Below are 27,714 nucleotides of genomic sequence, written 5' to 3'. Positions count from 1 at the left end.
AATGCAGTACCTGTTGTTCTATCAACTTTCTAAGTTTGTAAGAGCAATATTTAAAAAGTGTCCCTATTTTGTGGGCTTTTGACCCCCCCCATTATGTATGGCTTTGTCCAGATTCCTTGCTTTAAACGGCTGAGAGGTATGGGTGTGTTAGCATTGTTTCACTCTCATACATGTATCTTTTATTTTACATCATTAAAAGTTAGGGAAGACAGATTCTGAATGGAAAAACAATATTAATGATTATATATATAATAAACTAAATTATCTTGTAGCACTTTTTGATGGAGATAAGTAAATACTTAACAGAATCTAAGCAGTTTCCTTTCTGAATATGATAAATACACACTGGAAAAAGGAGGGTTAAACAAGTCAGTCTCATACAGGAAATTGTCCAAAAAAGTCACAGATCTGAGTAGCTCTCCCTGTTCTGGACCTCTGCCCCCTCCTTAACACACATATGCACACATTCACACACACACACACACACACACACACACACACACACACACACACACACACACACACACACACACACACACAGACACACACTTTCCCATCAGGCTGCTCCCACCCTCCAAGTCTCCTCTCTCACACATGCACACTCTCTCTCTCTCTCTCTCTCTCTCTGCTTTCCTTTCCACTCCCTACAACTGCACTGCATTTTTGAGATGATTTTCAACAGATTCTTTCATCCAAAGGGTCGCTGATACCAAGGGAAGAATGGCAAAAAGAACTGTAGTCGCACTGCAGTCTGGCATTTACTTGGAGGTACCCTGACTTGTGCACTGTCATCAGGCTGGCATTTCACTGTGCATTCTTTCACTGAGGATTTTATGGAAGCACTAACACAGGAGATTTGTTTCCTTCACACAAGAAACCAGAAGAATGTGCAACTGTCAAGGTCTGAAAGACTTGCCTTTTCTTTGGCTTGGGATTGGTATATTGATTAAGGCAGAACAAGTCCTATTCCTTCGCAAAAAGTTTTGAGGCAAGTTTTTTTTTTTTTTCTTTATGTTTCTGATTTTTATGTCTCCCTGTGAATTGCATAGAAGCTGCAGTATAAATTACAGGAAAGTTAGAGCAGGATAGGCTATGACTTTAGTCTTATGCCTCTGTTTTCTTTACTTCACGCTTATCTCATAGTCTGTTCAACTTTATCATATTGATTAGTGGCTTTTTTCACACCTACATTCACTGTCCCATATCATTTTACTGTACACTTGTTAAAATTACCAAACTAATATGTCTGATAACATATGAAAGTCTGTCCTTGCAGCAAAGAAGAACATGCTTTATTCTTGGGGTAGGGTGGGAGAAGTCAGTTTTCCAAATAAAATTAACAGCTTGATGTATTAATGCCAAAGGGCATACCTTGTCATCTGTGTGTTGTCAGATTTCACATGCAGATTTCTGCACGCTACTGTGTGTCAAGAATCGTAATGTCTGGTTTCCTTTGTTGAACTGATGGACACTGTGTGACTGTCTTAAGGACTGATATTTATTCTGTGAGAACATTGCGATAATGAGTGTGGTTTCAGTGCTAATGATGTAGCAAGGGATTTGGAATATAATAAAATGCATGCATGTTGTTTGGCCAAGGACTGTAGAACACAGCTTCTACGCTGTACAACACCGTGGTATGTAAACGTGATCGCTGCTGGTTTGCTTTTGGAACTGGTTTGATACTTCTGACATGCTTTCCCATGTGATAGTATTAAATAGGAATACTTTTCACTCTATCTTCTGAGATAAGAGAATCAAATGCATTTTACATGTATATAATTTATATGGAATTTTAGATAAATTACTTATGTTTTCTGAAACCATTCATGATTATGTGTCAAAATATATTGTACCAGTTTTGAAATAAAATCAAAAAATAATTGGAGTATGGTATTTGTGTGTGTGTGTGTGTGTGTGTGTGTGTGTGTGTGTGTGTGTGTGTGTGTGTGTGTGTGAGTGTGTGTGTGTGTGTGTTTGACAGCATGTCTGTCTCTCTTTCTCATTAATCCCATTTCTGAGGTTGAAACTTTGCTTTTTGCTGTGATGTGTAAGTGGTAGGATAAAAATAATTTGTATTACTGAATTCTTGTGAGGAAGTGTCATATTTTTCTATGTCAGGACAAGGAAATTGTGAATACTGTTATCATTTTATACTTCAGCATATCCTCCATTTTCTCACTGTGATAACAGTATGATCAGTGTAGGATTTACTTTTTTTTTAAATTTAAAAGCTAAGTAATATGATTTAGAAAACTTTTATTTGGCATTGATGTTTTAGCAGTACAGCATGGAATGACATTGTTTTAGAGAGGAAAAATAGATACACATAATGTCAAAACATGAATGTGGCATGCTCTGTATAAATAATAAAATGATTTTTCGTATATGTAATAAAAACTCGAGTAATGTAATTAAGAATAAGTGTGATGTGTTTAATCATGATTAATTTATGCACAATAGTCTGCTCATATTTACTAAAACACAAATCTTGGTTTGTTGGCAGTTTTGCAAGAATGCTCACATGTTTTGACATTTCCTTCATCCATCTTGGAGTGTCCTTAATGATTACAACATTTCAGCATTATTATAATGTTACCATCTTGAAAAAAGTTCACCCATACGTTGCATGCTTTAAAGCAAATTTAAGTGAACTTGACTGCCTCTAACTGAAAGGAAATATCTACTTTTATGTTATTATAGAAATGATTTATTTATTTATTCTTGCTTCAGCACCAGGTTCACATCTGCTGTCAAATTCAGAAAAAAAAATTCTACATGCATATATTCACCTGTAGTTGAATCAAAGCAATGCTTCTTTCAGAAACACGCAAGCATAAGATGCAGCCAAAGTGGGTAGTAACATCTGCAGTCGTCATACTCTGTGATGTGTTTGCATCTTAGAAACCTACAGTCTTTAAAGAGCTAGAAGGCTTAATGAGAATTCATATTACCTTAGGTTTATTATGTGATATGATATTGCAGCAAATGGCTCAGACAAATGTGCAGAAGCTCAGAATAGAGCAACTAGGGACAACAGATACTTTATACAAGAAATACGTAGGATGTGACAAGTATACCTCGCAATATACAGGCTATTTAGACTGCAATATTATTTTAAAAGTGAGGGATATTAGCTGTCAGCAACACTGCAGGAAAAATGTTATCTGCACATTGTCGCTTTGGATTTCCTCTTTTTCTTGCCTCGGGTCTTGTCGAGTGCAGGCACAGCTGCCATTTTCTGGTGACTTTCAAACACATCTAAGTTAAATGATTTAGAGTCATGGAATCTATAGGTGGGCAGGTTCTCTAATGAGTGTGATAAAACCTACAGGCAAAATAACTCATTTAGTACTTAATAATTTTCAAGTGTTTTATCTATGAAATATCAAGAAACATATGAGTGGGGTTACAAGTGTGTATGTGTGTGTGTGTGTGTGTGTGTGTGTGTGTGTGTGTGTGTGTGTGTGTGTGTGTGTGTGTGTGTGTGTGTGTGTGCTGAGCTTCAGTGCCAGAACTGTACAAACTGTACAAGGAAATTTAGCAACCAGTATAGAAGTACAGACCTGACAAGGTAATAAGTAAGGGAAAAGAAATCTACCATAGCTGGGGTTGTTGCAGATAGTTTTAAAGGAGCAAAACAGAAGGAAATGATACTGAACATTGTTAAAATGAGTAGTGGGAATTGGGAGATAATGTATCTAATGTGATAGGTTTTTACAGGATCCCACAAGGAAATGTCAGTCCATTTGTAATAAATGTCACTCTCAAGAAAGAATTCTGCCAACAAAACAAACAAAACAAATATATGTAGTAATACATTCAGAGCATTAACACTGCAGGATTTGTGGATATATCTCAATGTAAATGTTGTGCAAAAAGGTCAAGGGCAGCACAGAGTGCAGGGGGCACATCAGGGGCTAACAAACACTTGAGAGAATAACAGCATGCAGGAAAATAATGCCTCAAATAGAAAATGGAGCTCAAGTACAGAAGGGAAAACATAGCTACCTGCAAATAACTTCTATCACTTTTACTGATCACAAAAGGAGAAAGTATCCCATCTGTGCTGTATATATAGTGCACATATTAGAAAGTATTCCAGCAGTGCAGTTTATACGGTGTGCACATAAGAAAGTGCCCGAACAGTGCAGTATAAATGGGGCACACATATGAAATTTCCCCATCTGTGCAGCATATACAGTATGCACCTAATAAAGTGTACCAACTGTGCAGTATATATGGTTCACACATAAGAAATTGTCCCAAATGTGCAGCATGTGTGGTGCTCACATAAGAAAGTGTCTCAGCTGTGCATTATATATGGTGTACACTTAAGAAAGTGTCCCAACTGTGCAGTATATATATATATATATATATATATATATATATATATATATATATATATATATGGGTTCATGTCTATGGATCGACAACTTACTATATTAACATCCACTTTACCGACATCTAAAATAATCGACACCGCAAATCACGGACATTTAACAGGTAAGAGATTTAAATTTCGCTAATCATGCCTACCATGTTTTAATAAGTATGGCAGTGTTATGCATGTCTGGTAGGCATGATTAGCTAAATTTAAATCTCTTACCTGTTAAATGTCCGTGATTTGCGGTGTCGATTATTTTAGATGTCGGTGAAGTGGATGTCGATATAGTAAGTTGTCGATCCATAGACATGAACCCATATATATGTATAGATATCTGTGTTTTATATATATATATATATATATATATACATATATATATATATATATATATATATATATATATATATATATATATATATACATATATATATATATATATATATATATATATATATATATGTTGTGCAGTTAAGAAAGTGTCCCAACTGCAGTATATATGCTGCGAGCATAAGAAACTGCCCCAACTGTGTAGTATATATGGTGCACACATAAAAAAGTGTTCCAAATGTGCAGTATATATATGGTGCACTCATAAGAAAGTGTCCCAACTGTGCAATATTTATATGGTGCACACATAAGAAAGTATCCCAGCTGTGCAATATACATGTTCTGCTTATAAGAAAGTGTCCCAAATGTGCAGTGTATATGGCATGCACATAAGAAAGTATCCCAGCTGTGCAGAATATATGATGCGCACATAAAGTGTCCCAGCTGTGCAATATATGTGGTAGACACATAAAAAAGTGTCTCAACTGTGTAGTGTATATATATATATATATATATATATATATATATATATATATATATATATATGGCACGCACATAAGAAAGTGTTCTATTTGTGCAGTATATACATGGTGCATGCATAAGAAAATATCCTATCTGTGCAATAAATATATATATATATATATATATATATATATATATATATATATATATATATATATACATATGTGTATATAGATATATATATATATATATATATATATATATACGGTGCATACATAAGAAGTTGACTGTACCTATGATACTGAAGGGCTGAGACAGAAGATGATGATACCTCTACATTTAATCTGGCAAACTCAGACCAGCTTTTCACGAGTCATGGTTTGTTTAAGTTGACTTTATCAAGCACAATACAATGATATTATTTTATTCTGAAGTGAAATATAAAAACAGAGGTGTGCATATGAGGAAGAAGTATTTTACTGAATTGCTTATATAAGCATTTATGCATGCAGTATTTATTGTATGTTTTAACTATTTTTATCTTGAATAACCTTTACTCAAGTGCACCTAACATCATCTGGAATATGAATACAGTGGTACTATAACAAGGTAGGCTAATACAAATAAGAAGTTGTCCAAAAATATTGATCAAAAATCCTGCATTATTCTCCTAGCTTATTTGACCTAGTTACTATGAGCACAAAGCAGTACAAAGTAACTGAGATGTCAGGGGGTAGGAATTTCCAACAAATAAAAATGGATGCTGCTGAGTTTATTACCTTCTCATTTCCTATCTGGACTTCACCAAGAACTGCAAACATGAGCTCTGTAGTGCCAAATACCCCAAACTCCACTTCACCCAGTGAAGGTAGTTGGTTTGCTGCAATCCACTCAAGAGCCTCCTTCACTCTGAATGATATGCACTTGGCTTCTGAAGAAACTCATATCACATGAACTTCTTCTGCCCCTGGAGAAGGATGAAAGTTGTATAGTTTACTGGTGTCAGGTTGCACTGCATTGATGCATTAGCTTAAGTCGGGTGAGTGCTAGTGAAGGTAATTTATAGTGAATGCACCAGCCCTCTAGGATCCCTCCAACCCATCTCAAGACCATGACTTTCATAACTTATGTTGCCTTATATATCTGAGCTTCTCAGAAAAAAATGAGTGGATTGACAGAATTCTAAGGCCTTATAAAGTGTATTTGTGAATTCAGGGACTTGAGGCAATATGCTGGGTACTTCTGTTCTGCATTCCTGTGGATAAGAAAATGCTTTCCCACTTCCCTATACTCCACCATCCAAAAATACATTTTAATTGCAAATGTTGTCACCTCTTTAGTCAGGTAGCAGCAATTTCCTAGATAGATCCAGGTGCTGTATGAATTTAAAATCCTTGATAAAAAATAGTTCCATCCAGCATAAGACACCTACATGTATCCACTTATGCTACAGGCTTGATATTTTTTTTTACTTTTACCAATGCTGAAATTCCAGTCCTGTCCTAATATCTAAAACCAGTTTGGGATCTTCTGAAATTGCCCATGGATATCCAGTTTCTCTTGTTTTTCATTGAGTTGCGTTGTTGGGAAAATTATGTTGTAATAAATTATGTTAAATGACACTTTCAAATAATTATTCTGTTCACTATAAATTGGCTTAAACAAGCAATACTTTATTTAAAATAACTTCGTTATATGTTTTGAGTTTGCAGCACTGGAATTTTTACTTTTTAAATTTATGTATTACATATATTTTGTCTACCTTTTAATACAAACTACATCTCAGTGTAAGTTTTATTTGTGCTGCTTGGAAGTAATATGATGTGGAATCTGTGCAGAAAAAAAATTGTGAAAGTAAAGACAAAATACATCTGTTAACTTAACTATTTCAGTATAGTAACCAGTTGTGCAAATGATCCAGAAACATTTTCATTGGTGGCCTGGGGAGAAAAGGTCCCCACACAAATCAAACAAATTATAAAATATGTTAGACAGAACTTAAATAGAAAGGAACTGAAATACAGATAGGGAATGCACAATGGATTAAATATATAAGTATTACAGACAGAGGTATGTTTCAGTAAGTAGCATTAGTGCTTTACCTTTTTTTTCATAATTAAAATAAGCATAATTAATTTTAATTACATCCAAGGCTATGCAAATAGGAAGGAGAGTTTGGAGTAGAAATTAAAAATGATTCAAGGCAAAGTTCATACATTTGTATAAATATAGATGAAGTCTGGAAGAGAAAAGTGAAAGGAAGGGTGTTTATGTGCTAAGATGACCTGTGGATGAGGCAAAGCTATAAGGATATTGTAAACGGTAAAACTTTTTGAGTTTCAGAGTAGCTTGCTATAGGTAAGCGAAGTATGAGCAATACAAGGTAACCCAGAAAAAGCTGCAAAGAAGAGATGTTATGCATTTATTAGTCTATATTTGAAGAAAGCATTGCTTGGTATGCTTTAGACTCTTGTTTCAGTGACCCTTACGATGGAAGCAGGTTAGTACACGTTGTGTAGTATAGTTGTTGAACAAACTGCCTGTCTCTAATCCTAATAATCTCACAGCTTCAAACTGGTTACTGTTGGTGGAATAATTAGAGATGATGGGGCAGCTGCTGATAAACACTTTATACTATCAAGCCCCAGATGAGTCTTGTAACTGCCTATCCAAAAATGAATGTGGCACAGTCAGAATTTATTTATATATTTCATTTATGTTAATTGTCTTAGAGCATGAAAGTGATGAATTTTATAAAGAGAACCTGTATTGACTTTGGTTGATATATCCTACAAAAATGAAGGTTTTTAAATAAAGTTTGATAAAATCATGGTGAACAAAACTGAAACACACAAGTAATTCAGTACTTTGGGTAGCTATAAGGTGTTGACTCACTGTTTTTTTGACAGTCCATCTAAAAAGCATGTTGAACTGTAAAAAGATTCCAGGAGTGTATTATTTGTCTTGAATTTGCAATGAGTATGCTGATCCAATTTTAGCCTGGGATCAAGAGGAAAAATAAGATATTTAATTGTTTTACCAACAGTATGTGCTCTTCCTAAATTGCCTTGAAGTGAAAAATTGCTAGCTGAATGGCAGTTAAATCATAGGTCCAGAATGGGATTTATTAATTTTGGAAGGAATACAATTGGAAATTTACAAAGAGAATTTCTGTGCTGAAAAAAATCTTCCATATCAAACTAGACTGGAAGCTTTAGGTCTTTGTTCCATAAGTTATAAGTTTATGTGAAGAAAGCTTTGTCAAGCTTATCAGGAATTAAGGAATGATGAGCTCCAATTATTACTAAACATTTATCTTATAGATTCTGTTCAAATTACTTTTGGGGGTGTAACTATTCATTTAAAACTGGAAAATGCAGAACTGTTGTTAGATGAAAGACTATTTTCACAGTTTGTGCTATGGGGAGCAAACTCCCCTTATTAATTAGACAGTGAATCATTATAGTTATTTAAAAACATACTGATAACTTGGTTAATACTAGAGTTTAGACATTTATATTGGAGTCTGCATTTTGATTGGAATTTTGCCCCAATGTAGTGTTTTTTCAAATTACTGAAACTATTGAAGGATTAAGTAACAGCCTTGTGCTAGGTAACCAGTGCTACAGAGAGCTGAAGTCATGTTATATCAAGAACTGAAATCATATGAGGTTGTCACTACTGCAGAGTAAGGTGGAATTATTTGCTTATTGCAGGAGCTGAATTCAATTCCAGTCTTTTCTATAATATGAAAAGGATATTTAAAAATAAAGGTCCACATGTGACCCTTGTGGGTAGCAAGTAAATGGAAATTGTTTGATGCTGATCTCACTACTTATTCATCAATAGGTTCATAGGTGTGTACTAGGCTAGCCCAAAAAAATTGCCCAGGCACTGTGCCACCTGATGTTAGTTCACAGCGCCCCTATCCAGTAGGGCAACTGGAGTGATCCCATAGGTGAACTTTCTGTTACCCATCCAGTTGTCAAGATTTCTCTTGAATAGGGCCAGCAAAGTGCTCTGCTTGACATGAACAGGAAGCTTATTCCAGAGTATAGGGAGTCTTTGGGAAATTAACTTGTCCCTCCAGCATGATCTGTTAATTGTGATAATGATCTCTGGAGTGTGTGACATGGTGGGGGGTTGGGATTTCTTTAGGTGTAGCATTTCAAGTAGGGCTGGGTCGGACATGGCTTTGTAAGTCAATCAGAGGTCACTTCTAAGTAGACGATAAGAGACTGAGAACAGCTGAAGTTTCTTGAGTCTGTCCCCATAGGACATGTGTTTACGGCCTTTTTTGTGAGGTACTTTTGTGGCCTCTCCAGCTGTTGTAGGTGTCTGGTCAGGTACATGCCAAATGGGGCATTATATTTGATGACTGGTCTAATGAGGGATGAGTAGAGAGGGATGATGACCTCTTTCTTCTTGGATGCAAAACCTTTGGTTATAAGATGTGTCACGTAGAAGGACTTTCTGACTCTAGTGGCAACGTGGTGGTTGAAGGTGAGGTGACTGTCTACATGGATGCCCAGATCTCTTATGGCCACTTCTGTGTTCAGTGGGCTCCCATCAGTGTGGTAATTCATGGGAACTGAGTTTTTTCCAAAGGGGATGATAACGCATTTTTTGGCATTAACCTTCAGGCCATGGTTCTGACACCAGTCATTGGTCTCAGAGAGGCCCTTTTGTAGGATGTCTGCATCACTTGGAGAGATGATAATGACTTCTAGCTTCCAGTTATCAGTGAACTTGGTCAGCCAGAGTCTTTCTGTGTTGTCTTGGACTTCTGGGAAGTAAATGCCAAGCAGGAGAGGGCCCACGACCGAGCCCTGTGGGACTCCACTCGTGAGTGGTCGACAGTCTGACTTGGAATCTGCAATTTCACTCTGTGGGTCCTGTATGTGAGCCAATTTGCAATCCTTCTAGTGATGTAAGGATTACTGCCTAGTTCAGTGAGTTTATCAATGATACCTGAGTGGGGAATGATATCAAAGGCCTTAGCCAGGTTGAGGTAGGCTGTATGCACTGCCTTACCCTCATCCACAGCCTTGGTGACTGCCTTGAAGAAGTCAACCAGCTTCAGCAGACAGGATGTCCCCTTGACAAAGCGAAACTGTGTGGGGTCAAGAGTTTGGAGATTGCCTATATCTTTGTTAAGCAGGTCCATGATTATGTGCTCCATAGCTTTGCATACCAGACTCATCAGGCTAATGGAGCGATAGTTACCAGTGTCTGTAGTTGCTCCCCCTTTATGGAGCAGGATGACTGTAACAGTGCACCATTCATTAGGGACATAGCCTGAGGTAAGGCTGTGATTGAACAGGGCACACATATGTGGTGCTAGTTCATTTTGTAGCTCATGTAGGATGCAGCCAGGGATAATATTAGGTCTCATGAATGCTGTATTCTTGGCTTTGGACAATGCAGCTTTTACCTGTGCCACAGAAATGGTGGGTACCAGGCTTTTTTCTGGTATTGTGATAAGGCCCTTGGGGGAGGGGAGAGGGGTAAAGTTGGCACTAAATCTGTCGGCCAGTATGTTGGCTATATCTGTTAGCTCAGTATAGGAGGTGCCATTGTGCAATAACTCAGAGCAAATCTGGGTATTGCCTTGGAGGTTTTTGATATAGCTATAGAAGGCTTTGTGGTTGTTTTTGGTGTCAGCCACAATTCTGCCTTCATAGCTGGTTTTAGAGGATTTGATAAGGGATCTCAGCTTTTTTGAGACTGATAAGCAAGGTTTTCCAGTCTTGTGACTTTATTTTTTTATGCAACAGTTTCTTCTTCCTGTTGTAGATTTTATTGATGGCTGGGGACCACCAGATTTTCTTCCTTTTTGTGGAGGAGAGCTCCTTAGTTCTATTTGGCATGGCAAAGTCCATGCATTTGTGTACGTGCTCATGCAGTACATTGGTGTATGATTCTGCAGTCATACAGCTATTTTCCATTAGCATGGGTGCTGAGAAGTTAGTCACCTCTGTTTTTAGGAGCCCAAAGTCGACTTTAGAGAAGTTTTTCAGGGTGGTCACTTAGCAGGGGTTGTAGGTGTGAAGGATATTTCCATGGTGATCAGTTTGTGGTCGTATTTATCCAAGGAGGAATTGACTATAGGTATGGAGCAATGGTCTCCCATGTTGGTGATAACCAGGTCAAGGATTTAGCTTCCTCTAGTGGGGGTCAGAATGAGCTGGTCCAGGATACTGGAACTGATAAATTCCAGAAAGCGTTGGGCCTGTACACTGGTGCTTGAATAGTTTTCCAAGTTGATGGAAGGGTAGTTGATGTCACCCAGTATGAGAGTATTGGGTTGGACCTTGATAGACTCCAGTGTGCTTAGGAATTTGGAGTGAGAGTCTAGGGACATGTTTGGGTTTGTATAGCAGGCTATGACTTGTATCGCCATCTTACCCAGTGTTAGTTGTACCTGAAGTATCTCGGATGCATTATGCTAGGCTACCAGTCTAGAGGTGCACTTACTATTTAAGAATATGGTGACACCACTGCCTTTGGAACTTCTGTCCATATTCTGCAGCTGAAAGGTATGGAATGGGTTGTAGCCTGGGAGTGCAGAGGTGCTTTCTGCCTCTTTAAACCAGGTCTCCGTTACAGCACAGATGTCGACATTCTCCATTTTGAGGAAAGCTTCGAGTGTGTGCATCTTGAGATTTAGACTTCTAGCATTGAGCAGCATGACCCTCAGATTGCATTTATTTCTAGCTGTTATGATGGATTTTTGGTCTTTGGAACACTGCCTAAAAAGGCACTATAGGGGTGGTAAGAGCCTTAGCCAGTACCCGGAATCCCAGGGGTGGCAGATGCAGGTTGTCTCTGGCAAAGCATAGAGGTCTGTTGATCATGATGTCCCAGGCAGACAGATACTGGATCCCCCTTAGAATGACACCTGAAACTTAGCCAATTGTTGAAGTCAATCATTTTCTGCTCATACTGTGGTATCATTCTGGGTGAAGGTAGAATACTGCTCAGGGTTAGGGTCATACCTGTCTGAGCCGCATAATCCTAGAGTTCCATCATATCTCTTTTCATGTATTCCAGGGAGGTACGTCTCAGGTCATTCACACCCACATGGACAATAACTTAATCACATTTGTACTTGTTATGGAGTGACCTGAGTGCATGTGTTATGTGGCAGATCCTGGCACCTGATAGACAACTGACTGTCACCTTCTCCTTGTTCAACATAGTGACTGGGAAATCAGTGTGCCTCACAACTGAGTTTCCTATGATTAGTATATTGGGCAAAGTGTTTTGCCTTAAGGGCTTAGGTTGAGGGGCACACAATGGTGGGGAGCTTTGTGTTCTGGGGTTGGTGTTGTGCTGTGGTGGTGGAGTGCATTTCTGTCTTGGGGGTGTCTGTTGTTTGGCTAAGTTTTTATTGAGAGCCTTCACGAAGGTGGGTGTATGGTTTGTGTTTCTATGTGTGGGTTGTGATGGTTGGTGTTTTGGAGGGCTGTGTGTTCTATGTAGTGAGTTGCAGGTGTTGACCTTTTTCTCTTGACCAGCTAGTCTGGTCTTGGTTAGAGTGTGCACTCCTTCCAGTTTGGTGATATAAGTGCATCTCTCACATGTATTAGTGTTGGGAGGTATGAGGAGAGGGTTGTCTGTGTACATTAGACAGTTGCCTCATTGTCTCAGAATGCCCAAGTGCACCAGGTTAGTAGGAGAAAGCACAGGATATTGCCATACAGTCATACCGGGGGAGGGGGGGGTTCATAACTAATAAGTACTGGTGCTGTTACCGCTGAAGCTCTAGATGCTGCAGACCTGTATTTGAACTATGCTGCTCAATTTTAAGGTAAACATATATTTATATATATGTACACACACACACACACACACACACACACACACACACACATATATATATATATATATATATATATATATATATATATAGAGAGAGAGAGAGAGAGCTATATATCTATATCTATATATATCCATATATCCATATATCTATATATATAGATATATGTATAGAGAGATTGATATGTGTGTGTGTTTGTGCGCATGTATCCCTATGTAAAATCCATAGGTTCATATGTATATACTAGGTTAATGACCACCAGGGCATTTATAATCCTAACTGCTCAAGCCAACCCAGTTGTGTCTTTGTGTATCAAAGATATTTTTTAGGAGGGGTGGTATGCGGGGAAGTTCCTAAAGGTTGTGTTTGTGCGTGTGTGTGTGTGTGTGTGTGTGTGTGTGTGTGTGTGTGTGTGTGTGTGTGTGTGTGCGTGTGTGTGTGTGTGTGTGTGTGTGTGTGTGTGTGTGTGTGTGTGCATGCCTGTGTGTGTGTGTGTGTGTGTGTGTGTGTGTGTGTGTGTGTGTGTGTGTGTGTGTGTGTGTGTGTGCATGTATGCACACGTGTGTACACACGTGTGTGTGGGAATGGCGGAATGTTAGTTTGGGCATAATTACTGTCCGTCTCTCCCTCTGTCTATTTGAGACATAGGAGACAGACTTGGTTTGAATCTCTGACTTCCCATCCATTGGTCAAGGTTATGCTTAAATAGGGTTAGTGATGGGCCATACTTCACATGGATGAGGAGCCTGCTCTAGACCACGGGGATCTTCTGAGACACATATCTGTCTTGCCAGCAGATCCTATTTATGTTGCAAGCAAAATTTTAATCCTTGGATCTCGTGACTCTGATGCTGTTCTTTTTGTGGATGTGCAAAAGGTCCATCAGGGCTGGATCCAAGGATGCCTTGTATACCACTGCCAGGCATAGATCACCTCTCAGTAACCTGCAGGAGAATATATAGAGATAAGGTCCATAGTGATCCATATAGAGCAATATGTTTATACCTTGGAATCTCCTGGTAAGGAACTTTGTGGATGTTGCAAATGTTGCATTTACACAAATTATTCATTTTATCAATGAACTTCTGCTTTTGTTTACATTTCATGAATACGCTATGTTTGTGTCTCCTACCATTTGAAGGTAACAACGTAAGAGTATGTCTTGTTTAAATTAACTCAGGTAACTAATATATATATAAAAAAGTACTTGGTGGTGTCTGTATATATAACGCTTTTACATGTTAAATCTGTAATGCTGAAATGATTAGATTGGATTGGATACGTTGGTTATTAATCAAGGCCTCAAATAACTGTGTAATACTCAGGAGTAAACTTCAACAGGACTTCTTAGCAATATGCCAGCAATTTACAAAATGCATCTGTTAATCATCAGCAAAATTAAAAGGCCTGTTTTTGACCCCACATCTAAACTGAAATCATGTAGCTAGAGGACAAGTTTGTGTCAAGAATTATATTAAATCACTTGTTATCATATACACACACTGATCTGGCATATGGAAATTTTTTACAGATTCACTCACTTTCTGGATCCTGTGACCAGGATTATTTTAATATCATGTCTTATATGACATTTCCTTTACTACCACTGGCTGTAGGACATATAGGACAAACTCCGGCATTCTGCATAACCTGCAGGCCCCATCTGTAAATGCAATTTCATTACCTTTTATTGGGATACTCTCTCACGATCTTCTGAAGTCATTGTATTTCCAACAAGTAAAGGACATATTTACTGTCATGATCCTGTTTCTTCAATACTGTCTACCTCTTGGTTCCAGATGTGCTCACAAAAGCTACCTGAAGCCTGTGTTGTGCTGTTCCATAAACACACCACACAATCATCAACCAATGATCATGCCTTCTCATCCCTCAGTGCTGCAATCAAGGCTTTCTTTTCTGCCACCAGCAGAAATATTCCTGATCCTGTAGAGTTCAGAGTTCACAGAATACCTGCACTCAGACTAGAGCACTTCCCCATGAGGGCTCTGCCAGTCATCCCAAGGGTAAATATGTAGGTACTTATCTAGAAAGCTAGGCTCTGTTTGATGGATGATGACAGGGTATTGCATTGTTTGATTTTTCAGGAGTAGTTTGCACCAGTTGTGAGTGAAGCACTGCAAGATAAATCTGTCTCTCCAATGCACTTTATTTTTTGGCGAAGATTTATGTATTTAGTTCTTCTATTTGAAGAATTATTTGAGTTGCAGAGATATATGTGCCAAAGGCAAATGAACCTCTTGTGGTGTAGAAGGCCATTAGTAGGTCATCTCTCAATAGTTTATAAAAACATTGAGTACAACTACAGTGCTTCTAGCTTCTCTTAGTGACTCATGGTCTTTCAGCCATTGATGTTCTTCATCAGGAATCTCTGGGGTCTTTCTAATTGGTTTATATAACCACAAGCAAAATAAACTAAAATAAACTCATCAAAACAAAGTAAATTGAACAGACTACTGATGCACCAAGAAAGTTTAATCATCTCTAGCTAATTGGTTTATATGTCTAGTGATGTGCATCCCAGATATTGCTGTTGGCCTCCATAATTCCCCTTGTACGTGGCCACAGTGAGACAGTGGTTAGCATTGCCACCTCACAGCAAGAGGTTCTCCCATTAAATTCTCGGCTGGAGCACCTTCTGTGTGGAGTCTGCATGTCCTCCCCACGGTCGAGTAATGTTTAAAGTAATGCATGTAGGTGTGTGCATGAATGAGTGTGCCTTCTTTGAAGGTTGGGTATCGGGCTGGCAACTCGGCACCGTAAAAATCCACTGCCAATCATTAGCGGATCGGAGATCCGCTGTGGCAACCCCTAACCAGGAAAAGCCAAAGGACTAAGAACTATGGTGTCTTTAGATATAGATGACGTTCCCTTGAAATTAGATGTGCTGATCAGAAGGATTAGTTACATGATGATTGCAAGAGAGGGGAATTATTAATCCAAGTTCCAAGATCATAACTACCATTTATAACCACAGAATGTTTTATAATTGACCTCATAAACAATATCAAAAATCTTATTAGGCTTGACCTTCAGAAGTCTGCATTTGTCAAAAGAAGATCTTTATTGATAAATCTGATAAACTTTTTTGAGAGGGTCACACAGGGAATTATCAGTGGTCATGCTGCTCCCCCATCATATTTTAATCAGTCCAAGGTGTTGATGGTCCCCAAATCTTGCAATAAGCTGTAATCATGGAACCATCTGGACAGCGAACAAAAGCTTCTAACATTAGACTTGTGGAGATAAAAGTTACTAATTCCTCAACCATGTAGAACTTAATTGTCTCTGACATTTTTACAGGAATTATGATTTATCTTCTCTTCCATTTTATTTCATTAATTTGTAAAAAAAAATTGTTTACATTTTTGTTACCTGTGCTCTGTGATATCAGTACTGTGTATGTGGGTCCTGACTTCAAAGTTTCCAGATGGACTTGTTCACATATTTATTAATATGTTTGCCAGCATCTAAAATGGCACATGACTGCCAGGTAAAATGTGAATTTATAATTAGTGTGCATGACAGTGCTTACAAAAATACCTTCCACAAGAGCAAAGAAGCAGGAAAGTGGTGGACAGCGAAATGTAACTTTATTGACCCGAGTGCAAAAGTATTACAGCAGACTAATGTGACAGTGACATAGTTTTGTCTAGACTGACAAGAAAAAAGAGGCATTTGTGTAGTTTCATTAGAAAAATTTACATGATTCAGATGTTATTCCATTTTTTCACAACCCTATGTTTATTTTCACTGAAGATTTATTGCTTATAGATTGTACATATCAAGTGGTCACTCATGCAAAACAAAGTGTGTTTGTTCATTCAGATGTTTATTTTCTATTAGCAAGAGAAACAAAAGAAAGATTACAAAAGTGGGAAGGGAGGTTAAATAAACCAAGTTTCTGAATCAGCATATTATGGGGGCTAAAAGAACTATCCACTAGTTTAGTACTGCTAAGTTGTTAGGCATAAGAACTGTTCAATTATAGGCAGCGTGTAATACAGAACTATACAAGTTGCTGGATGCTGGCATACAGATGTGAGATGTAGAATGCTAAGTCATGAAGATAAAATGTGAAAACGTGTTCACGTGAGATGAAGAGCACTGAATAATAAATGTAAGAGCTGATGTCGTGTCGAATAAACTGTTAACATCTTTGGTAAACAAATTTAGGCATCATCTTAAGACTACAGACAATATCTTACCCCAGACAAATACACTTGTCAGAGACCTCAGCACCTTTGTAGACAACTTCTTATCCAGGAATTCCTTCAATGTAGCTCAATTAATAATTAAAGCTATCTCACCCAGGGTCAAAGAAGTTATCATCCCCTCATACTCTGACCTGATCAGTATATATATCCAAACACTTCACACAGCTGGAAAGAACTCACCGTTTACTAAATAACTAGTGTAAAGACTGTCCTTACGCTATTTCTAATAAACTCTTGTACAGAGATTCATGTCTAGGATTCTCAGCTCTTAAGGATCCAGGCCTCTTTGATCTCCTATACCACCTGCACAAAACAAATGAGTCAACTAAAACTTGAAGTAAAGATTTTAATCTTAAAAAAAAAATAAATAGGACATGCTGTAAGGACAGATTTATTATTAGTGCTTTCTCCACCTCTGGAGTAATTTTCCATTATGCATAAAAACACTTTATTTAAGGCTTGTTATTGGTTGGGTGTTAATAAATTCATCCAAGGTTGACCCTACTGCCATCTTGGAGGCAGGAGATGACCTGTGAAGGTAGGTACTGGCAAGGTGATTCTTCTGCATGGACTGTCTCTGCCATCTAGCTTCTGTGATTTTACAAATAAGTTGTGGAATGAACACCTGTGAGCAGAAGTATAGCTGGTTCAATCAGTGCCCTGGCTGAGTACCATGAACCAACACACTACCCCTTCAGCTCTTCAAGTGAGTAGACCAAAAAAAAAAAAACAGACATTCCTTCTACTGTCATCACCTCCCCTGCCCCAACCATTTAGGTCCCATTTGTTTGCCTTGCCATCAACCCTCTTTCAACTTATTTTATTTGAAAAAATAATAATTTCTTCTTCTCAACTGTCGCAAACAGTTGCTACAAGTTATACTCTGACTGCAAGGACCACTCATGTTTTAGCTACAAAAACAAAAATCTTCTTTTCAAGCTATAGCAAACTACTTGCTACATATGCAGCAAACAGTTGCTACAGTCTATACCCTGCCTGCACAGAGCTGAGGTTTTGGTTAAAAATAATATTTTGTTCAACTTTTAAACTGTAACAAGCTGTTGCAACAGTTTAGAATACACAGGGAGTGCTACAGTGGTCAGGTTTCACTGCAAATGCAATACCGCCTTTTAAAAGCCGGTATTGCATTAAAGAAAGATCGGGATTGGCTGATCATGCCTTCAACACTTTGTGCCTTGGCAGTTGCCTCTCTCACCCAACCTGGCTACACTATTCTTTATGAAGTATAAAAACTTTAAGTTATAAACATAACATGTTCAGTGTACATATGTGGTGTAGAATGCTGAATAATAAACATAGGATGCTATTATAGTAAGTCTTTGTTACACACTGGTACTAAGGTCATCATATTGATTACTGCTGTAGTGGCCTTAGCTATATGGGCAGATTACCTTAGCAAACTACATCTGGGAGGTGGAAGGAGAAGAGTCAAAAATCCCCTGGAGAATGTTCTCAGCAAAGCTCAATCTGGAACTAGAGAATGAATCACACTTACAATGCTTTGTAAAAGTATATACAGAGGTCCAAGTAGCAGCTTCTAGAATCCAACCCTTTCTAAAAAGCCATAGATGAAGCTAATGCCTTGGCAGAGTGGGCCTTGATCTTGCCCTGAGTAGTTTTGTAATGGTGAATATAACAAAAGGTAATACTCCTAGACAACCATTTGGTAACAGTGTGTTTTGACACAGGTTGTCCCTTCTTTTTACCTTCACAAGAAATTAACAAATGATGTAAAGATCTGCACGATTCAGTTCTATCAAGATAGTACCTGGGTTATCTGTGGACATACAAGGTATGGAATATCCTTTCTCCATCATTTTTAGGTTTAGGAAAGAAATGGGAGCTGGATAATTTGGCATGCAATAAGGATTAGCTCTCAAAGAAAACCTGTCCATAAGGAAAATGAGATAGGGTTGACTCGTCATAAGAGCTTGCAACTCAGATACACGTCTTGCAGAGGTCAGAGCAATCAAGTTAAACTGTTTTCCATGATAAGAATCTCAAGTCAGCCAGATTAGCTGGTTCATATTGAATGAGTGTTAGCTTCTATAACAAAACATTATGATCCAAGGAGGAGCGACTGCTTTTTTTCTTGGACATCTCTTAGGCAAAACCCCTTTCAAGAACATAATACAGGAATAAGAAAGTCTGCAGGATAGTAACTCACACAGATATTGTAGAAACAGAGCAACTAGCACATAATGGATGCTGCTTATGTTGTTGGCATCAAATACAAAGCCTTTTTCCAATTGCTAATTTATGATTTTCTCGAAGCAAGCTTTCTTGCCTCCATTAGTACCTGCTGCATGTGCTCAGTGAACAGGGGCCTTACAGAAATGAAGACAATAGCATGCAGGCTGTCAGCTGACTAATGATGAGCTGTATCAAACACGCCTCTTCTTGTGTGAGTAGATTCAGTCTCTGACGATGCTTCAAATAGTTGCCCATGGCCATGTCCAAAAGAAGGAGAACCACAGTTGCATGGGCCAGAAGGGAGTCCCAACAATGACATTGGGGGGGATTCCTCCTGAATCTTCAGATGCATCCTGGATATTAGTGGAAAGGATGGAAAAGCATACGGAACATTCTTGTCCATGGAAAAGTAAATGCATCTGTCTTTCAGGACTTCTTGCCAGTTGATTATTCAGAGAGGAGGCAGAAAGGTCTACTTGAGGAACTTCCCACAGACAGATCAAATCTTGGAAGACCCCTTATCCAGTCTCCATTTGTGAGGGTCTACTCTGGTTGTACACAGCTTGTCTGCCACCACACAATTTTGCTCTAATGGAATTTAGGATGCCTGTAGAGTGAGATATTGCTGTGAAGCTATATCCCACGCTAACATGGCTAAACTGCAAAGGAGATATGACCTGGTTTCCCCTTGTTTGTTGATGTATCACATGATGGTGGTATTGTCTATAGCTACTTGAAGAGGTTCGAGGGACCAAAGATGGTTTAGACAGTTGAGTGCTTTGATCCGAGCAAGCATCTCTTTGTTGTTTATTTGCTTACATCTGTCTTTGGTGTCCTACACCCCCAACACGTTATCCCTCTTAAAACTGCTCAGCAAGCAAAGTCCAAAGTATCTGTGGTGACTGACTGCTTGGGAGCAGGGAAGGAGAAAGGGAGATACCTGTTGTCTCCATCAAAAAATTTCTCTTCTGACAAACCCATGCACCGAGATTTGAAAAAAAAATAAGGAGTGTTGCTGCTGGGACAAAATACATTTCAAATACCAGTGTATCTTTCTCATGTGTAGTCTTGCCAGAGGTATCATGAGAAACTCTATATAGATGGCATGTCACCCAAAATCCTGAGGCATTCCATTGCAGTGACTGAAGTCTGAGTGGAAAACCTTATAAATAGATCTATATATAGATCTATTTTCCTATTAAAAAACTCATTGAACTGAGGCATTTAATTGACATCCCAGAAAAAACAATCCTGTATGAAGGGATCAAGAAAGACTTTTGAATGTTCTCTTGGAATCCCAGCTTGTATAGGAGTTCTCTCACCCAAGAGATAGATTCTGATACTTTGAAAAAGGCTCTGCAAAGATAAGTAATCCATCTAAATATGGAAAATTTTGGACACCTTGTAGCCTGCAATCAGTTGCAACTAGAGCTAGACACTTTAAGAACTCCCCTGGTGCAGTGGTTTGTCCAAAGGGTAAGGCAGAAAACTGATAATGTGATCCAGATACACAAAACATTAAGAAATGCATGAATCTGGATGAAAAGGAATGAGGTAAAAAGTATAATTTAAGTATAGTGTAACCAGGTAACTTGAAAGAGGGTCTGCAGTCTGAATGAATAGGGATGTGATGATAAGCATCTTTTAAGTCTAGTGTTGCACTAAATCCCTTTCCAAGGCAAATTTAAAATCTATTTTTTAGCAGCATCTGGGAGATTCTGAGAATGCAGCGACATACATCAAAACAGTACCTGTGGCCAAAGCCCGAATCACACTCACTGCAAACAATGAATGGTGACCTGTGCAATAGAAGAAACTAAGGTATTTAAATCAGATTTTTCCTCACAAGAAGAAACTGCAGATAAAACATTCCTCGCATTTTCAAGATTGGTCAGAACAAATTTTAACATATGAGCTTTACAGTTCAAAATTCTGAAAATCAAAGTTGCAGAAGTATACACATTTTTCTCATACCTATCAATAATTTTCCCATCCTTATCAGAAAAAGTAGGATTGGATTTAACTAAGTGCTTAACAGCAGTGGGATCTACTAAAGCTATAACTGCTGCCTCAGGTTTGGGAATAGTGTATAAACATTTAAAAGACCAAGGAACTTTATACATCATATCTGCCTTTTTAGGGGCAGCTGGTGTTACACAAGAGGGATCTGGGGTAAAAGATTACTGGTCTGAAGTACAGCAAATGGCACCAGAAGAGTAACTCACTTGTGACTGAGACAAATTGATTGCCTGCTGTGGTGGCAAAGGCTGTTTGCTTAATTTTTTTTTATTTTTGTGGCTGGAAGGACTGACATTGGGACTGGTATTCTGTTCTATGGTCAAATTAAAAATGGTGTCTCTTTCCTGGGGAAGACAAACAGCAACAGTTGCTGGTAAACCCTGCCAGTCCACAAAATGCACCGTTTTCACCGGAAAACACAGTAGAAAGCACTTTAAACACTATGCCAATCCCACAAACATAAAACAAACACAATTTCGCCACAGAAAAAAATTTTTTCAGTTGCTTACAAAATCACATAAAACATAAATGAGAGACATGTTCAGTTGCAATAAGGAAAACCTCATTATCTTCTAATTTGAATGTGTTTGAGTTGCACACATTGCCAGTGTTAAACAGTGCTTATCGGTAGCACTCATTGACACAACAAACCACCTTCAGTCACTTCCCCACACAAATGCCAACAACCCTACACACAAACAAGCAAACACACACATACACACACCTACATGCACACAAACATTCAATCAACATGACACACCTCCTCACTTGAACTCACTTACATGCACCGTCATGCATCCACCCATTAACATGCACATGCACACACATACAAACCCCTACATTATCAATCCACTTATCCCCTATCTAAGCCACCTACTGTGACCTCCCAGTCAGAAATGTGCACACACACACACACACACACACACACACACACACACACACACACACACACACACGCACACACATATACAGAGTCATCTGAGACCAGTCACACACATTCTCACACACCACTAACACTGCATCTCCACTGACCTTTCCAAATGTTACTTATAACATGATCTCTCCCACAGTTGAAAGGGGCCCTTGAAAAAATGTTTTTATTTGGTTAACAAATTAACAAATACATATTTGGGAAGGAAATATTAGGTTATAAATTCTAACATCTACACAAAGATTTTGGGTGCAAGATTTTGAATTACAGTTATGTGTCTGCTCTGGTAGAGTAGTGATAATTAAGAGTGTACAATATTAATGACCTTCAACCTATAGCCCTTGGCTTGATTTTTCTCTCTTTGTCTCAGTTTGTAGGTTGTATGGCTTTGGCCAAGGGACATAATTAGGCAATGGTACAAGATCACCCCTAAAACAGAGGCCTTTGTACCGGGGGGGGGGGTTCTGGTTACATGAATGAAAGAAATGAATCCAAACTGTAACAGTAAGCATACCTCTCAACTGTACAGATTTTCACAGAATGTCCAGATTTTGCATCATATTTTTGGTCTGTTCCTCATACAATTTTTGATTTTCTGGCAAATCACAGAGGAATGAAGTCACAAAATAATGATATACATTTGAGTTCCACACTTGTTTCACACTTCATATCCTTCAGAAAATGCATGCTAACACAAATCCTATTATTCTAGCAACTCAACTTTCTAAGTCTATAAGAGCAATATTTAAAATCGGTCCTTATTTCTGGGCCTTTGTATCCCGATTATTTTAGGCTTTATCCAGTTTTCTTGTGTTAAGAAGTTAGGAGGTTTAACGGTAAGTCATTTTTGTACTGAATACATGGATATAGCATACCTGCTCATGTGTATGCATGTATTGGTAAAGATACACTGATACAATTAATCAGATACGAAATCAGAACTGTAATGTAATAACCAAAGTCCAACGTTCCACAAGTAAACGCTAGCACAACGTAGATAAAAGTCAAATAAATTAAACAGAAAGACGAGTGCAGCGAAAGTAAGATAAAGCACAAAAGTTTAATTCCAAGTGGGTATACACAAACGGATGAGCGCTTTCACAAAAATAGCTTCTTCAGATCCTTCTGACAACCCCATAGATCTGCTCCTTATATAATTTTTGATTTTCTGGCAAATCACAGAGGATTGAAGTCACAAAATAATGATATACATTTGAGTTCCACACTTGTTTCACACTTCATATCCTTCAGAAAATGCATGCTAACACAAATCCTATTATTCTAGCAACTTTCTAAGTCTATAAGAGCAATATTTAAAATCGGTCCTTATTTCTGGGCCTTTGTATCCCGATTATTTTAGGCTTTATCCAGTTTTCTTGTGCTAAGAAGTTAGGAGGTTTAACAGTAAGTCATTTTTGTACTGAATACATGGATATAGCATACCTGCTCATGTGTATGCATGTATTGGTATAGATATACTGATACAATTAATCAGATATGAAATCAGAACTGTAATGTGTTTTATGTACAATAATATAAAATAAAGATTTAACCAAATCCTCCGAGAGAAGGGACGACCAAGGCAGCATCAAACATAAAACCAAAAAATTCAGAGTTCATGACATCATAGAAAATCAAATACAATTTTAGTATATCTTAGCATAGAATTTTAAGATAATATGCACTTTTGTTTTATTATACATAGTTTTATTTTTATTTGATTTTTCAATATATTTAGTTTAGTGTTATTGTATAGTTATATAGAGTGGTGTTGTTGCTTTCTAAGTTTGGATGATATTGCTTTGAAAAGATGCTTTTTCTTTTTAAATGTATGCATTTTCTATGATGTCATGTTGTTTATTGCGATTTGGTTCTGATCGGTGAGTTTGAACCTTCAATGTAGTATATATGGTCTCTGTCTCTGATTGTGTGAGGAAAGTCTGATGAAGCAATTTCTTGTGAAAGCGCTTACCTATTAATAAACACAGTGTTCGTTGAACTTTATCCTTTTTGGAACTCTGAATTTTTTGGTTTTATGTTTGATGCTGCCTTGGTCGTCCCTTCTCTCGGAGGATTTGGTTAACTTGTTTATTATTTTTGCGAGTGACGGGATGTTTATCCTGTGGGTTATCATTTGGTTTTGTACTTTCTAAAATAAAGACTTGGTAAACAGTTAAAATAGGGGATACATTGCAGCTTGTGACACAGGACACTGCTTTTCTGATTTTGAACTGGCTTTGGAAAATGGAAGCACTTTGAACTAGAAGACAGACGTGAAGTTCGAGCATATAGCCATTTGTTCTAATTTCTTGTCATTTTGAGAGTAATCTGGGCATAACGGCATGTGGCTAGCTGTAGTACCTGAAGACATGAAGACTCTGCCAAACTCTGGATTACTCTCATTCCTCACTGGATCCCCAGGGTCAGGACTGATGTGCTACAGATTTGTGGGGTTCTCCTGCAAGATAACAATGGTCAGGGTACCACTTTCCTATTATTCCTAAAGTTTCCCTTATCACTTAATGGCCAGCAGCCCTGGAGAAAAGACCACCACTTTTCCTAAAACAGAATAAATATGCAGAGAGAAAACAGCCATTTACCTCTGCAAGGATAAAAGAAGTAAACAAAATGATATGATAACACAGTGTGGCAAAGAGTGAAGGATATTCATCTGAGGAGGCCAGGAGCTGCCTCACTGAAATGCTAATATTTATGGAAGTGTTGACTATTGCAGCTGGTGTTGTAACCGACACTACCTGTCCCCTACTTCATTATTCTAGGTCTAAAAAAAAAAAAAAAGGAACAGTGTCCGGAAGAAGAACATAAGTAATTTAGAAGTTGTTTCACTGTTTAGGTGTCTTCCTCTCCCCCTGCTCCATAAGTGAATATAATGATTTTTGGCCCAGTGCAATTTCATCTGCCAGCTCTGTAAAACCATTCAGCACTTCTTCTGCTAGCACACTCATCTAATATGTGTAAGCATTTCAGTAAACTTCATTTCACTTTTGTCTCATTGGACAAATGCTCCATACCTCTCAACTGTACAGATTTTTGCAGAATGTTCAGAATTTTTCCTCAAAATTTTGATCTGTTCTTTATAAAATCTGTAGCTTTCTAGCAAATAATGGAGGATTGAAGTAATTAAGTAATGACCAAATAATGACATATATTTGAATTTCAAACTTCATATCCTTCAGAAAATGTATGCTAGCACAAATCCTGTTATTCTAGCAACTTTCTAAGTTTATAAGAGTAATATTAAAAATCCGTCCTATTTCGGGGCATTTTCCCCCATTATTTTAGCCTTTGTCCAGATTTCTTGCATTAAGAGGTTGAGAGGTATGCACTTTCCTGTTATTAAATTAAAGTTTCTAGTAAACAACTGCAAATGAAACAATGACAGTTGAGTTTTGCTGTACACAAAGTCAACTGTTTGACTTTTCTATATAAAGTCAGGACAAGTACCTGTGGGAGAAGAGACTCGCAAATAAAATGTAGGGAGGGCAGATTTAAATTTAAAGAACAGGCTTTCATAAAGAATGATTCATGGATCATTTACTTTTTCATCAACCTACAAATGACCTGGAGTTTCATGATTACAGTAAAATTTATTTTCTTGTGCTATCTTTCTAAGAAGTTTACTTATTTATATATTTGATAACTGGGTCAGACACCTTTTCAGCCACAATCCAGCAAGGGGTCATCTAATATCCTACTGGAACTATGTATCACTTTCCAGAATGTACTTAACATACACATAATATGATGATGGATACAAAACAGTGCCTGTGTCTGTTGTTTGTGACTTCAGAGCTTGTTTGTCATTACTGGTATATTGGAGCAGTCAGCATTGCTGCTGCATGAGTGCACTGCATTTCAGAACCATAACTAGGTCATCTGGTATCCTGTGCGGTTCCTGGGATTAATGCCTTTCTCAACTCAAAGAGGAGAAAAAAATATTCTCAAATTGGAAGACCAAAAGCAGGAAAGCTCTGAAACTGTAATAAACTGCTCACTACAAGTGTAACAAGCTACTCTTAATGTTAAATTACCATTTACTGAGCACTTCAGATCTTCATCCACAGCAACAAATGCACCATGAATACCACTATAGCTTCTTCAGAGACCATTGCTGATATGGGGCTCCTGTACCATCGGCACCTGCCTATGATGACACCTAGGGCAGCCACCCTCTTCACCTGCACTAACCTGCTTATGGCTTTGCTGCATTATCCTATAGATAATATTAGACTTGTAGTTGCCATGAAGTTTGGGCAAAGGATATGAGTATACATATCGCACAGTCTCTCCTTTGCTGCCCATTGTCTCTCTTGTAGTATTGATAGTTGTAGTAAATATCCACAGTTTATTCTAGCATGCATCAGGGAGTACTTTAGCATAGCCGTACACAGGTAGTACTCATTGTAGTAATAATTCAGTGATTCTGTGTTTGTGCATTGGATTTGTCTCAGTTTTTCCTGCCACTGCCAGCCATTGTGTCGCCTCATATTGTCCTATACCTCTTAGAGTGTGTCACATGTTCTCTGCATGCATATATCATGCCACCCCCAACTCTCCTGATAACAATTAGGTGTAATACTCACCCCACTATTTCTTTTGTGGCTGCCTCTGGCTTACAACATGGTTCTTCTTTCCTTCAGCTCCTTGCTGCAAATTCTTAAACAGGTTAAATTCTGTTTTGGAAAGCATATACATACTGTCCAGCTGTTTGCATACTGGATCTGGACTGAGGCATACTTGAATTGCTGCAGTTTCAGAAAAGAGACAGATGGCAGCTGCTACCAAGATGCTTCATTATTGTATCATTGGCTCTGTGGCAAAGAGTGATTTAGTTGGGATTATTATGTGCCAAGTGTGATAATTATCCCAGGTGATGGAACAGCTGCTGAGCAGAGGAAGAGGGTGGAGCTAATGCTGGCTCATCTATCCTTATGAAAGGGAGCTAATCAAGGCTGCTGTCACACTAGAAGTCCAGGTGAAGTTAGAGAAATAAATGCAGCATTTGGGACAGGGAAATGCAGCTTCAATATGCATTGGCCTTTCAGAAGGGTCTGTGGGAGTTTGCACACCTCCAATGTGGGGGAAGCCATATTAGGCCCTTACAAAAGTGAATGGGTATGTTAGTCATGATAGGGAAAGGATTTAAGGCTACCCACAATCAATCGTTAGCCTAAGAAAAAGGAATGAGCTGATGAACCATGGGAGGTTTGATGGTTTTCAGTTAAAGGAAATCAAAAATGATGGCATATTATTGCTCCAGTGATACCTGTGAAGTGAAATGCATCTTATAGTCAGG

General features: G+C 38.1%; 1 protein-coding gene across 1 annotated transcript in view; it reads left to right on the top strand.

The window, feature by feature from the left end:
• The first annotated feature begins 519 nt into the window (after positions 1–519).
• Positions 520–27,714, top strand: part of PLEKHG2 (pleckstrin homology and RhoGEF domain containing G2) — a 1,701,404-nt gene continuing 1,674,209 nt past the window's right edge. The window contains exon 1 of the mRNA XM_044062076.1: positions 520–988. The gene's annotated coding sequence lies outside the window, so the exon portion shown is untranslated. The remainder of the gene's footprint in view (positions 989–27,714) is intronic.

The sequence above is a fragment of the Protopterus annectens genome, chromosome 1.part0 (genome assembly GCF_019279795.1).
Source record: "Protopterus annectens isolate FY-2018-M chromosome 1.part0, PAN1.0, whole genome shotgun sequence".
Taxonomy (NCBI): domain Eukaryota; kingdom Metazoa; phylum Chordata; order Ceratodontiformes; family Protopteridae; genus Protopterus; species Protopterus annectens.
The sequence above is the reverse complement of the archived record's forward strand: the minus strand, read 5'-3'. Positions and strand labels throughout refer to the sequence as shown.